Source organism: Silene latifolia, chromosome X, assembly GCF_048544455.1.
Source record: "Silene latifolia isolate original U9 population chromosome X, ASM4854445v1, whole genome shotgun sequence".
Taxonomy (NCBI): Eukaryota; Viridiplantae; Streptophyta; class Magnoliopsida; order Caryophyllales; family Caryophyllaceae; genus Silene; species Silene latifolia.
Window position 1 is genome coordinate 109,478,413 of NC_133537.1, and position 13,426 is coordinate 109,491,838.

The window sequence follows — 13,426 nt, forward strand, 5'->3', positions numbered from 1 at the left end:
GCTCCCACTAGTTTTGGCATCTTTATCTTCCAGAGACAAAGACCCTATAGATTGTATGAGGTAGTCTTCCTGAGACGGGCTCACACGAGATCTAGTAGTAGTAGGTGGTTTAGAAGAGGTGATGAAGTTAAGGTTTCCATCCGAACCTATCCCAAAATGAAGTTCTCTAGTAGTGTCGAAATCATTGTTGGAGCAAACGTCGTCAAAAACATTGTGGTATGACTCAATAATTATCGGTGCGGTAGCGTTTGATGGATTCATTGTAATGAACTACAAATATGGAGGAAAGGAAATATTAACATTTTGTCTTTTTAAATCATACTTGTAATTAAATTTAACAAGATATGAGCATTTATATAATGACCTCTACCCAACTATATGAAATGATTCCAAGATCCAAATTCATATTAACTTAGGGCACGGTGTGCCGAAATACCCTTTATTAACATAACTTGGTGGATTAACCTTTTAATCGATTCTACTTTTAGAACTCTTGGTCGATGATATTTACATTAATATTCATCTCTAACCCGAAACACATCCGGAAATCGTCGTGAATACTTTCGTTGAGTACAACCCAAATTTCGAATAAATGTGTCCATAATCCAAACCCATATCAACTTAGGGCACGATGTGCCGAAATATCCCTTATTAACATGAATTCGGTGGATAGACATTCATAACCCACTTCCCCTACGTAACAAGGTTTGTACCCCGGGATGGCCGAGTGCACTCCCTCGCGAAATAGGTTTTCATGGTTTCTACTATTTGGTAAGGCTAAGTCTCAATTGATTGTTTTAGCGAGAGGTCATGTCAATTTATTATCTATCACGTTTTAAGTGAACTAAAGCGGTGAACTACGATAATTGTATTTGACACGGTCGATGAACTCGATAAGGTGATGCATGTTTTAGTTATGGCGATTTAGCGATGCATGCGACATATAAATAAAATCCAAAGCATAAAAAAAAATCCTAGTATGGCCTTCCTAAAATAGAAAACTATTTAACTATTACATATTCGGAAACCAACTCCATTGGTCCCTTGAACTTCGGTTGTGGCACGCATCTCGAGGTAACACCGTCATTATGTATTGCCATCTTGAAGAAATCCGTCTTTGGGAACTCCGGAATGAATAAAATTACATAATAAATTACATAATTTCCTATTATACATTTGTAACTAAAATAAAATAAATCTATTAAATTACAAGACGGTGATACGAGATCACAATAAAATTACAACCGAATCGATATTCCCATACATTTCGGGTAATACCAATTAAAAACTAAGGCCATACTAAGTAAAAATTACATAATTCAAAATTACATAAATAAAATTATGACAATCATAAAGAAAATGAAGCATTATAATATGTATGAACATGCCCGATTTTATTCTAAATCGCCTTTAAATAGCCAATATCGTATATTACTCGGTTTTTACGGATTTGCGTGATTCAACATTTTATAATCACCAAAATTACATAAATTCATATTTATGCATAAATTAATTACCCTAACCTCTTAGGACTCAAAATTTAGTCTTCACTAATAATTTGACCATAATTAACTCATATTACTAAAATTTGTTCATTAATGGACTTAAAATTATAATAAAAGGCTATAAACTTCAAATAAATCACAAAATTTGAAATAAATTTGAAATTTGAAATTTAAACGCATGAACATTCTGGAAAAATACCATGACACTCATAATGTTCAAAAAACTTAGGTTAAAAAAAAAATTCTAAATTTATCCGGAAAAACAATGTTGCGGTTTATCGGTTTTAACAAAAAATAATCATAAAAACATGAGAAAAATTATATTCATCAACTTTTCAATTTTAGATCTGAAAAAGATAATAAAATGCAACATATGATGTTTTTCCTTAGTCATAGAGTATGTTTTATTAATATTTCACTAATTAAGTCACTATTTATGCTATTTTTCTTCAAAAAATCATAAATCATGCATAAAGACTTCAATATAGCCTATTATTTTACACACATCTTGTAACATTGCATGTGACAACATACTAAATTTCTATGACCAGATTCGAAATTTATCACATATTAACCTATTTTCCATCTAAATCCGATTTTAATAATGAAAAATCCATTTTTCGAGCATAAGAAGTCCAACAATTATGAAAATTTATAGGTCATCGCAAAATAATATATGTGACAACATATCCAAAAATCACTGGAAAATTCAAAGTTTTGCTAATTTTAGTCCGAAAATGACATTTTATTCATAAAATCATATTTTAATGCCATTATTATATAATATGAACAATAAAAATCCATAAATTAACCAAAATATCCTAAAAATATTTTAGGACCAGAAATTTTAACATGCATAATGATTTTCGTGATATATCATAATAACACAAATTTAACATGTTTTATATGTTAATCCTATAACTCGGAAAAACTTTTAACCGATTTGCATGCAAACAACCAAGGCTCTTGATACCAATTAATAGAAAAGTAGATCTATATACTTAACATATTCATATATGTTCTAAGTTAATTTAATCATAAAATTAATTTGCGATCTGATGCATGCAAACAATAAACAAATTAAAGAAGAACTCTTCATCTTACATTATGATTTTCGGATCAATAGGGCACAAGAGAGTTCTCCTACTCTCTTGTTCTTGAGCTTTCCTTAATGGAAGAACAAAGGACTCAAATGTAGAATCCCTCCCAAGGAATGATACCCAAGATATACTCTTAATAAAAATTAATATTATTGATACTAGAATAACATTAACTTAAATAAAAATGACCCAAAAATTATTTTGGTCTTCTTGGATTTCGGTCAAGAGGAGGATGGAAGAGGAAGAGAATATTTTTATCTCTCTAAAAATATTATTGTTATGTTAGAATGAATTGATAATTACACCACCTTGGCATGTAGTGTATATTGGAGAAAATAAGAGAAAACCCTTGGCTCTTCTTTTGTCCAAAACCGGGTAGGGTGGGAGAGTGGTGGCCAATGCATGCACAATGTGTTCTTTACAAGATTGTGTAGGTGTGCATGGCTAGTATTAGGCTACCATCATTATGTTTTCCATTAACTTAATCAACATAATATATATGTTAATTCCTCCCAATTTTTCGGTCCTAATGGAGATAAAATGGATTCCATTTTATCTTTGTCAAAATGTCAATTTGTCATATGTCACATGTCACATGAATTTGTTATGTATTTTTAACATATTAAAAATCAACGTATTAATAAAAATACGTCATATACAAAATCGACCTTGTAATTCATAATTACTTGTACCAAAATATTTTACCAATTATAAATCACAATAAATTGTATTTATAATAATTCATTCAATTTCGATTGTTTCTTTAAACAATAATTTCATCTGAGTAATGAAACAATTCGATTACTCAGACCGTATCTCATTTAATCAGATTATAATGAAATACATAAATTTTACTTCCAAAATCGTCCGTCAATTTTTCACGTAATATAATTAACTCGTAACGTTATACGATTAATTAATTGATCAATTAAGAGTATTATCCTTTAGGTATGACCTAGGGGATCAACTGGTCACCACCGTCGCACGACAGTAATGTCAAACTTTAGTCAGCCAATCATTACCGATATGTGTGGACCAGTTGACAGTATAAATACTTCCCAATCGTATTCTTTTAAAATGAGATTTAAACATGTGATCAACATGATCAACAGTTGTGATCGCATTATTGTCGGAGGACACATATTCCAACACGCTTAGCTCATGATGAGGAAAAGAGCGACATGTATCTTTGAATCTTTCCCATGCCTCATATAGAGACTCTTCATCTCTTTGCTTGAACCCGGTGATTTGGGCTCTTAACATGTTCGGTTTTCTCCGGAGGGTAGAACTTCTTGTAAAAGGCAAGTGCTAACTTCTTCCATGAATCAATTCCAAGAGTGGCCTTGTCTAGGCTCTTCAACCATTGCTTTGCGGTTTCGATCAAGGAAAAAGGAAACAATACCCATCGAATTTGATCTTGAGTTACTCCCGTTTGGGAAATTACATCACAATGATCACAAAAAGTCTCCATGTGTAGATGAAGAAGATCCTCACTAGGCATACCTCCAAATTTACTTTGTTCGACTAATTGTATGAATGCGGATTTTACAATGAAATTACCGGTTAAATGGGGTGGTATTGGAGTACCATTAGGTAGGTTCTCCTCGGTTGGTACAAAATGAGATGAAAATTTAGGCATTGCAGGTTGATTTTGTGATTGGATTGGAATTGGGTTATCATCTCCTTGTCTTGCAAAAGGGTTGGTAAACTCAGCACTATCCGTTTGAATGATACCAATGTCCACAAGTTCTTCAATACCCACAATTGTTGAAGTACCTCTAACGGTTCTTCTAATATTTGTCAAAGTCCTTTCGATTTCGGGATCAATAGGCAAAAGACTGCCTTGTGATTTCCTAGACATGCAAAAATCAAACAACTAGAAAATAATTAAAACTACCTTGAGGAGTTTGACTTCCCCAAGGTTAAGAAAGACACAACTAAAAAAAACAAATGATAACAACTCAATTAAACACTGTCCCCGGCAACGACGCCATTTTGATGTGGGACGTGTGGGTGTCATCTATGCTCTCAATCCAACAATATTTATATTCTCAACAAACTACTCTTAGTAGAGTGGTAAGTAAAGGTCAGATCTCAAGGGACGGGTATTGTATTGACTTATCAGTTCCAAATAGCTATGTCTTTAGTGTCACAATTTGGGTTGAGGTTGAGATTTGCAATCTAAACTACTTAACAAAGGCAAACTAAATAAATAAAAGCAAAGCAAAGTAAGCAAATAGAGTTTGTAACAATTGATTAAAGCACTAGGGTGTCATGGGCTCATAGGGGAATCATGATGAGATTACATAAATAAGTTACATAGATGCAAGCAATTAATTGTTGTAATGGAATCGAGTAAGTTTATATCTTACAATTCCTAGGGAGTTTTGGGTCTCGGACCGAGTCGATCACAACTTTAAAACACCTACAACGACTTAGTTCTCCCTATTCAACTATATGCATGGTCTAACAAGCCTTGAGTTAGTTTATGTCTTATAAGTCTTGTGTGAAAGGATAAGAGAATCATGCTAGGTTGTCAATCAAGCATTTCATCAAGCATAACATGTGCATACGTTGAAATTACAACAAGCAAGCATTCATATGAACTTATTAAGTAAATATCTACCCCATGATTAACTCCCCTAATCCCCCACTAACCCTAGTTAGGGAACTACTCACTCATTATCATGGAAAACATGTTAACAATGGTGTCAATCATCTTAACAAGTATAAACATGATGGAAAAGTAAAGCAATAAACAAGGATTAAATAAAGAGTAAAGAAATTATACCCATCTTAAGATGAACAAATGGAAAGGAAAGAATAATAGAAGAAAACTTGATTGATGATGAAGAGTTGTCAATTTTCCAATAAAAACCCAAATAATCTTCAATTACCCAAATAGATCTAAGAATTCTTAAACAATAATTAAGGAAGGATTAAGTGTAATTAATCTAATTGATGCTTAATCTACTAAATAACTTGGTACTAATCTCCTATTACAAGGGAGTATTTATACTAAGTACAAGTATTAGGTTAACTAAGGGCTTAAATGATGATTAAGCCCCTTAAATGAAGTCCAACGCCTTGCAAGTCCTGGCATGGGATGCACGATCTCCTCTGATGGACGCTCATCCTGCACTGCGGGACGCCCGTCCTTCTCATTGGGATGCCCGTCCAGCCTCTGGGACGCCCGTCCTGAAGGGCAGTTTAGCTTCTTCTTCATTTGGCTACCCTTTATTCGTGGGGATCCTTGAGGGGTCGTGGGGGTCCTTCATCATTGCCCATTTACTTGTTTTATTGACTTAGGCCTTTAGTATTGGTCTCCTCTTTGTTGCTTGGTCGTTAGATGCGATCAATTTATCTCCATTTTGCTCCACATAAGCAAGGCTAGCACTCCTCTCATACCAAGGGCACAAACCCTCATAGAATATGGAATGTAGGAAGCTAAAGATAAGAAACAACCCTAATGCATGCTAGAAAGCATAGGAATGAGGCTAGTTAAGGGACTAAATGTGCAAAAATACGAGTCACATGACCCTGCCTACTACAGAATCTCGTCTAGGATTTTGCGCGGGTGTCCCTTTTTCCCATGCCTACTGCCCCCTGCCTATTAGTTGCGATTGAAATTGACGCTGATAGGTAGAATGTAACACCTTTCATTTGATTGCTTTTAAAGGGTCTTGCTACAACTTTGTACGGAGCCGTCGACATGCTTGATCGTCATTCGTATTGTTTGTGAATGCGGTAAAGAAAGATTTAAGCTAGGTTTGCCTTGCCCGGGAGTTGCCCTTTTCATTTAAAAGTAGTACTTCCTGATGGTATCTTCATTCCAGTGTGACCCCAATTCAACTCCGTCTGTAGTGGCCAGCAAGGCTGAGCAAAAGCCCGTTCCGCTTTTTAAAACTGCAACCGAACCGAAACCCGAATTTAAGGGCTCGAAAATTCAGGCTTTTTCCTGTTCAGGTGTCCGAACGAATTTTTTAGAGGAAAAGCGGTTCGTATTCGGGTCCTAAAAATACAAAACCAGGCCCCGGGTTTTGGACAGAATTAATTTTTCTAAAAAAAAAAATTATAAATGCAACACTAACTTACTAACACTGCCGCACAACCGTCATTGTCTCAAAACCGAAATGACCTAATTTCTTAAAGAGCTCTCCGCGTGTCACACTTTCACTCCCTCAAACATAAACCAACCCTAATTTTTGTGATATATGTGCATCATATTTGGAGGTTACATCAAGGTTTGTACTGACTTATTTCCTTTGCTCAGATTTTAGTTCATTTGTATTGATGTTTTATTTTTTTTTTCATTAGTTCTGATTTCATTTCTTGTCTTCTTATTTTTAGTTGTTTCTAATTGAAGGTCAGCTATCATTTTTTGGGTGTTAAAAGTTGTAGTCTTTTGTTGATTTGAATACAATATGATGTTGTCAATTGTTACTTTGATTTTATTTACATGCTGCCCATATTGATATCCTAGTTTATATGCTTCTAACATTTTTGTTTTGATAATTGTTGTAGATGGTTGATGTCAATTTGGATAGGATGCATGTTCCTTAGTTTGTTTGGGATTTGAAGTTGTAATGCAATTTGAATTTGTAATGTAATTTAAAGTTGTAATTTGTTAACTTGCATATGAATGAATGAATTGTTACTTTGGCTGTATAAAATTGAAGAAAAAAGACTATCACTAAAACCGGTTTTTGGATCCGGTTTGAAAACTAGAAAAAACCAGGTGAGCCGAATTAATCCGGTTCGGGTCCGATTTACAAAATATAGGATTTTAAAAACCGGGTAACCGGACCGGTTTGCAAAACCGGGTCAGTTACCCGGTTTTGCTCAACCCTAGTGGGCAGGGTATAATTACCCGGCATTAGGATCATGGTACTTTGGTGTGGGCCCTCCCAGTTGGCAGATAGTTTTCCATGTAAGTTGCCGTGTCCGACTTCTCTGCTCTTTCTTAGGACATGTAGATACCCGGTATCTGCGGAATCCCAACAAACACGCCGATATCATCGGACTGCTACATGCTTTGGAAATCGCAACGTCTAATCGATATTCAGTATGACAGTGCGTTGGAAAGCTCAAAAACCGATTTAAAAAATTAAAACAATTTTAAAAATACCTAGAATATTTTATGTATGTCGACGGCGTCGAAATGACACGAATTAGAGTCAAATCCGACTTCAGGCCCAAAACTGACTCAAAATTCGAAATCTGACTCAACTCGAGTCAACCCGATTCGAGCACACAAAACATCCACCCCAAATAACACCCAAATACTAGGTTACACAGTATATGAGTATAAACCACAAACCACAACCAAAAAAACATAGCGTAGAACAAAAGAGAAAATCCAAATTTACGAAAAAGAAAGGACAACCCCTTTATCGCATGCCCCTACTGGCTTCCTCTCAGGTCATGTCACCAGAAAACCATCTCAAGTAACCAACAACACACAAATTTATACAAATACCCACCCTTTACACCCCATTTCACTTACGCGAGAGTCCACCCCTTCTTTTCTCCCTTAACATTCTAGACTTCGACTTCTTAAGTAAAAACCGACGCGTGTTTTGGACCTATCGATCCAAAACATAAGCCTTACACACTTTGTTTGGTACTGTAATCGTGCATTAATAACACTTGACCGACCAATTCGACCAACTACACTTAATCAACACTGTTTTACAAACTTTGATTTTGAAATCGAGCTTTCCTATTCGCAAGAATACACGTTGTCAAATTTCTGGTTAGCAAACCAAACATGTAAGTACGAGGGTGTAAATAAGTCATTTACTTCATGTTTTTAATGTGTTTATGACATAATAAACATGAGCAATGCATAACACGATTAAAGCATGGAAAAATTGAGCCAAAACTGGATTTCAACCTGAGACAGGAGCTCTTTGTATCGCCGCCTAGCCCGCACCCCTAAGGGTCTCTCTGAGTAAAATGCAAACATGTTTGTGTTCATCTTTCTTCAACATTTTTTTTCTAATTTATTTCTTTTCTTTTACGGTTTTTCCATTTTACTCTTATTTTCCTATGACAAATTTTTGACCATTTCCAAAAATCATCTTGGTTAATAATACCATGATGGTTTTATCCCGTGCTTCGATGATATTTGTTGGTTAATTACAAATTCATGGGTATTTAAACACCCTTTTTTCTTATCTTCCCTTTCTTTCTCATTTACTTACATTTGCAAGGATTTTGATCACATCATAATCATCCTTAGTTTATAAATACCATGGCAGTCTAACCTGAGTACGATGATACATGTTGACTAATTACAAAATAATGAACTTAACAAACTTAGTTCATATCAAATCATATTTACTTTATTTTCATTTTATTTCCCTTTGTCTTGACCATATTACATGTAATCCTTGGCTAACATATATGCCATGTGGACTTAACTCAAATACGGTGATAAAACGGCTACGCATACACATTTTACACTTTTATTTGTAAACTATTCATGTCAAGCTTGGAAATATGAGTCCGACAACGAATATTACCATCACAATAGTAGTTATTTCGTGTCGTGCAAACAACACTTACAAATATTCAACAAAAACGTTGTTTCGACAACCCTTTTTAACAACTAGGAGGCACCACTTGGATCGCACCATGGCTCACGCCCCAAGAGGCTACTTATTTTCCATCGTTCAAGACATGGCTGGAGCCATTTGCATCGCTAATAGACCCGCGCCTCTAATAGCATGTTGATGCAATTGTTTCACTCCCTTTGAGCACTTGTCTAAGACGTTACTGATTATGGTCAACCCGAATGCATCGCGGATCAGATTGATGAGTTATCAATTTTAAACACTTTGTCATTTGTCGTCTTTTTAAACAAATGGATCGTTTTAAGCACCATAACCTAAACTTGGTAAATGGATGTTTAATTTCCGTTTTTGCATGAAAACCAACTCTTAAATGCAACTTTAACACGAAATACTTGGTTTTTGCATAAACAACCGACTTAGCAAATTTCATATGTTAGATTAAGCTAATAGATGCGCATTCATGCATTTAACCCATTTTATCAACTTTTGCACTAGCAACCACGATCGATGAGTAGAGGCCACTAAAGGGGGCAGGATTGGGTGTTCGATTAAAGAGTTTCGCAATAGGTACCCTCGCCTCTTACTCGGATTTCTCGATGGTGGATGGCCTTATCCATGGAAATACGAGAGTCATTCTAGACATAGAATGCTAAGGTGGACGAGTCCTTATCTTTAGTATCTATGTCAAGCTCCGCTTCATCCTTTATTTGACCAAGGTATAAAGTGGATCTTGAAAAGTGTCCAAGCACTCCACAATTTTATTGGTGGCGACTCCGAACATCTCTTGATCGTTCCAAGGCCTTCATCGAGACGAAACCGACGATCTAAGACGATCCAATCGAAAGTATTTTTTACGTCACTGAACCTTGCTTTCCGACCACCTACAGAAGCAACAATATACACCCGTCTTAACCGGACACTTCACATAGCTCAAAAAGGCAATTTTAGGGTCAGTTAAGCGCTAAAAAAGGCCAAAAATTCAAAAGCGACCACAACAAAGCAACGTGGCCCGATCACGTCCTATTGTGACCTAAACTGTGTCTAGGGAACATGTCAAAGCAACATGGCTCAGTTTAAGCCCAAACGGGCGCTTATTTCGTCATTAGAAGTTCGTCTGACAAGGACAAAATGCAAAATTTTCACTCCTCGCATACGACAAGGGTTTCACATAGCAAAGACAGTGTTCCCCGACTTCAATGTATCATAGTAGGGTCCACGACTCGAGCAAAAAAGCACAACATTGAAAAATGAGACAGTTTCTTGTCTCATTCCCATTTTTCGTACATAGAAGGCGGGAACGGGGACCAAAATGCAAACTAAAAGCACCCCTATACTCCTAAACAACTTTATAACCTAATGCAAGCATAAATTGCACTCAAAAATGGGAAAATCAAAAATGCCCAATTCAATTTGGGATAAATTAGGGTTCATCCTAATTCAATCAACAAAAATAAAAACAAAAACAAACGGAATCTAGAAGATTGACATACCTTGAGATGACATGATAGTAATAGCACGAACGCAATCAACTAGCAAGATCAACAATTGTAATTTTTGCGAGCCTTTGGTTTGATTTTTGTCCAAAAACGATGAATGAAGAGCAACAAACTATCGGGTCTATTTTGAAGAAAACAGGGGGAGCCCCTTGTATCGCCAAAGGGCTCGCTCCTCTTTGAGGTATCTCAGTCAATTTCAACTAAGTTTTGGGCTTTGGCCTAAACACATGCACAACCCACCGTTTTTCGCAAATACAAATTTCAAATGACGAAATTAAAAACCGTTATTCCCCCTCACAAATACAAAATGGCGAAATTCGAATTCGTTATTTTCACAAAATTTCAAATGATGGAATTAAAAACCGTTATTTTCTTCACGAATACAAAATGGTTAATTCAAATTCGCTATTTTCACAAAATTTCAAATGACAGAATTAAAAACCGTTATTTCCTTCATAAATACAAAATGGCGAAATTCAAATTCGCTATTTTCACAAAATTTCAAATGACGGAATTATAAACCGTTATTTTCCCCTCACAAATACAAAATGGCGAAATTCAAATTCGCCATTTTCAAAAGATTTCAAACGACGGAATTAAAAACTGTTGTTTCCCTCACAAATGCAAAATGACGAAATTCAAATTCGCTATTCTTCCAAAAGTTTCAAATGACGGAATTAAAAACCGTTATTTCCATTACGATCGCAAATAGCGAGATTTAAACTCGTTATTCTCACAGAATAAAAAAAACAGAAATAAAAACTGTTATTTTCTACATTTCAGAACTGCAAATAGCGAAATTTGAACTCGCCATTCTCGCAAAACTCCGGATAACGGCAATAAAAACCGTCACTCCTCCTCAAGTTCAATATTACAAGTGGCAGTAATAGAAGCAGCCATCCACAAGAGCCAGGCCTGTGTTACAAAGGACTATCTCTTCCAAGCACCGTAAACATCCTTTATAAACACCAAAAATTTCCCAGCAGAATCCCTGAAAGCCTCCACACGAAGTCATCTCTCAACAAACTTGCAAATTTGCCTACATGAACTGCTACAACCGGGCGTCAAACAAAGCGAAATCTAGCGCCTTCCTCCCCCAGCAGCATTGGCATCGCTCCCTATTGGGTCGGTACAACGAATAAGCTCTGGAAATAAGCCCGATGATTTAGGCTATTTCGAACTCCTGACCATCAATGACACACGAGTCTCTACGCACTGATAACGAATACGCTCATGAAATAGGCCCGATGATTCAGGCTATTTCCCGCAGTCGATCACTCGACCATCAATGGCTGACGAGCCACTACGCATGTGCAAGAACAAATCAGGGACATATCCCGAAGATGGCTCAGGTATAACTCCTTTCTATGGTTGGCAAGCCTTTATACGTAGCCTAATGGACTTTAAACGACCCGCATCGACAGTTCCCGATGACTGCTCCTTGACTCAAAACCCTGAGTCGCCTAGACGTCGCCCTTCCCGACGGCGGTTCCTTGGCTCAAGTCCTTTTGAGTCGCTTTGACGTTGCCTCGGTCTTAAGGTCGTAATCTTCGATTGACTTGAGGGCTGTAATTTGACTTTCGCCATGTCAAAGCCACACCTAAAGTAGGGGCTCTATAGATACCCAATATCTGTAGAATCCCCAACAAACACCCTATGATTATCTAACTACAACATGTTTCAAAAATTGCTACGTTTGATCGACAGTTTGTATAACTACGTGTCGGAAAACTCAGAAAACGGTTTCGAAAGTGAAAACATTTTAAAACATTTCAAAAATACATGGATTGTTTTACGCACGATGATGAGGTCACAATGACACTAACTAGATTCAAAACCGACACTGGACCAAAAACCGACTCAAAATTCAAATCCAGACTCCAACAACGAGTCAAACACGACAAACCCACCCCACATAACACCGACGTACTAAGTATACACGGAATCCTTAGTGAGCAAGCATAAATGATATCCTAACAAAACCTAGGATAGTACAAAACACAAATTCCATATTTCCAAAAAGGACTGGAAGACCCGTTGTCTCGCCAATGTGCCCGGGCTTCTTTGGGTGGCCAGCATAGCCACGTCGCCCAAAATGCACAACACCACACATTTCTCTATAAATAACCCTCAAGCACCCCCATTTAGAACCACGTGAGAGTTCGCCCCTTCACATCTCCCTTAAGATTCTAGACCTCGACTTCTAAAGTAAAAACCGACACGTGTTTTCGACCTACCGATTGAAAACACGAGCCATACACATTGTTTGGTACCGTTATCGTGCATTAAAACACTTGTCTTACCACTTCGATTAACTACACCCACACTAAAGCAAAGCTACACTCCATATTTACAAAACGGTTTTTCAAATCGAGCTTTCCGACCAATAAGTTTTACGCTTGTTCGATTTCTCGTCCAGCAACCGAACATGTAAGTATGAGGGTGTAATTAATCCTCTTATTTCATATCCTTTTACTGTTTTAATGACTTTAACATCATAAAACATGCATAACACGATTCAAAACTTGGAAAGATCGAGCCAAAACCGAGTTTTCGCCTGAGATAGAATACCGTTGCCTCACCTAGGGGCTCGCGCCTCATATGGCTTCTCAGGCCAGAACTCAACGTATTTGAGTTTATCATTCCTCAATGTTTTATTTCGTTTTTCTTTCCTTTCATAAAACGGTTTTTACCATTTCAAATCATTTTTATGATAAATATTTTTAACCATAAATCATAATCACCCT

The 13,426-nt window shown here is 36.4% G+C and overlaps 1 non-coding gene across 1 annotated transcript; it reads left to right on the forward strand.

Annotated features, from left to right (window-relative positions):
• The first annotated feature begins 3,761 nt into the window (after window positions 1-3,761).
• LOC141625159 (small nucleolar RNA R71) lies at window positions 3,762-3,868 on the forward strand. Its single transcript, XR_012534954.1, has one exon. It is a non-coding gene; the product is annotated as a small nucleolar RNA R71 (small nucleolar RNA).
• The last annotated feature ends 9,558 nt before the right edge of the window (window positions 3,869-13,426 follow it).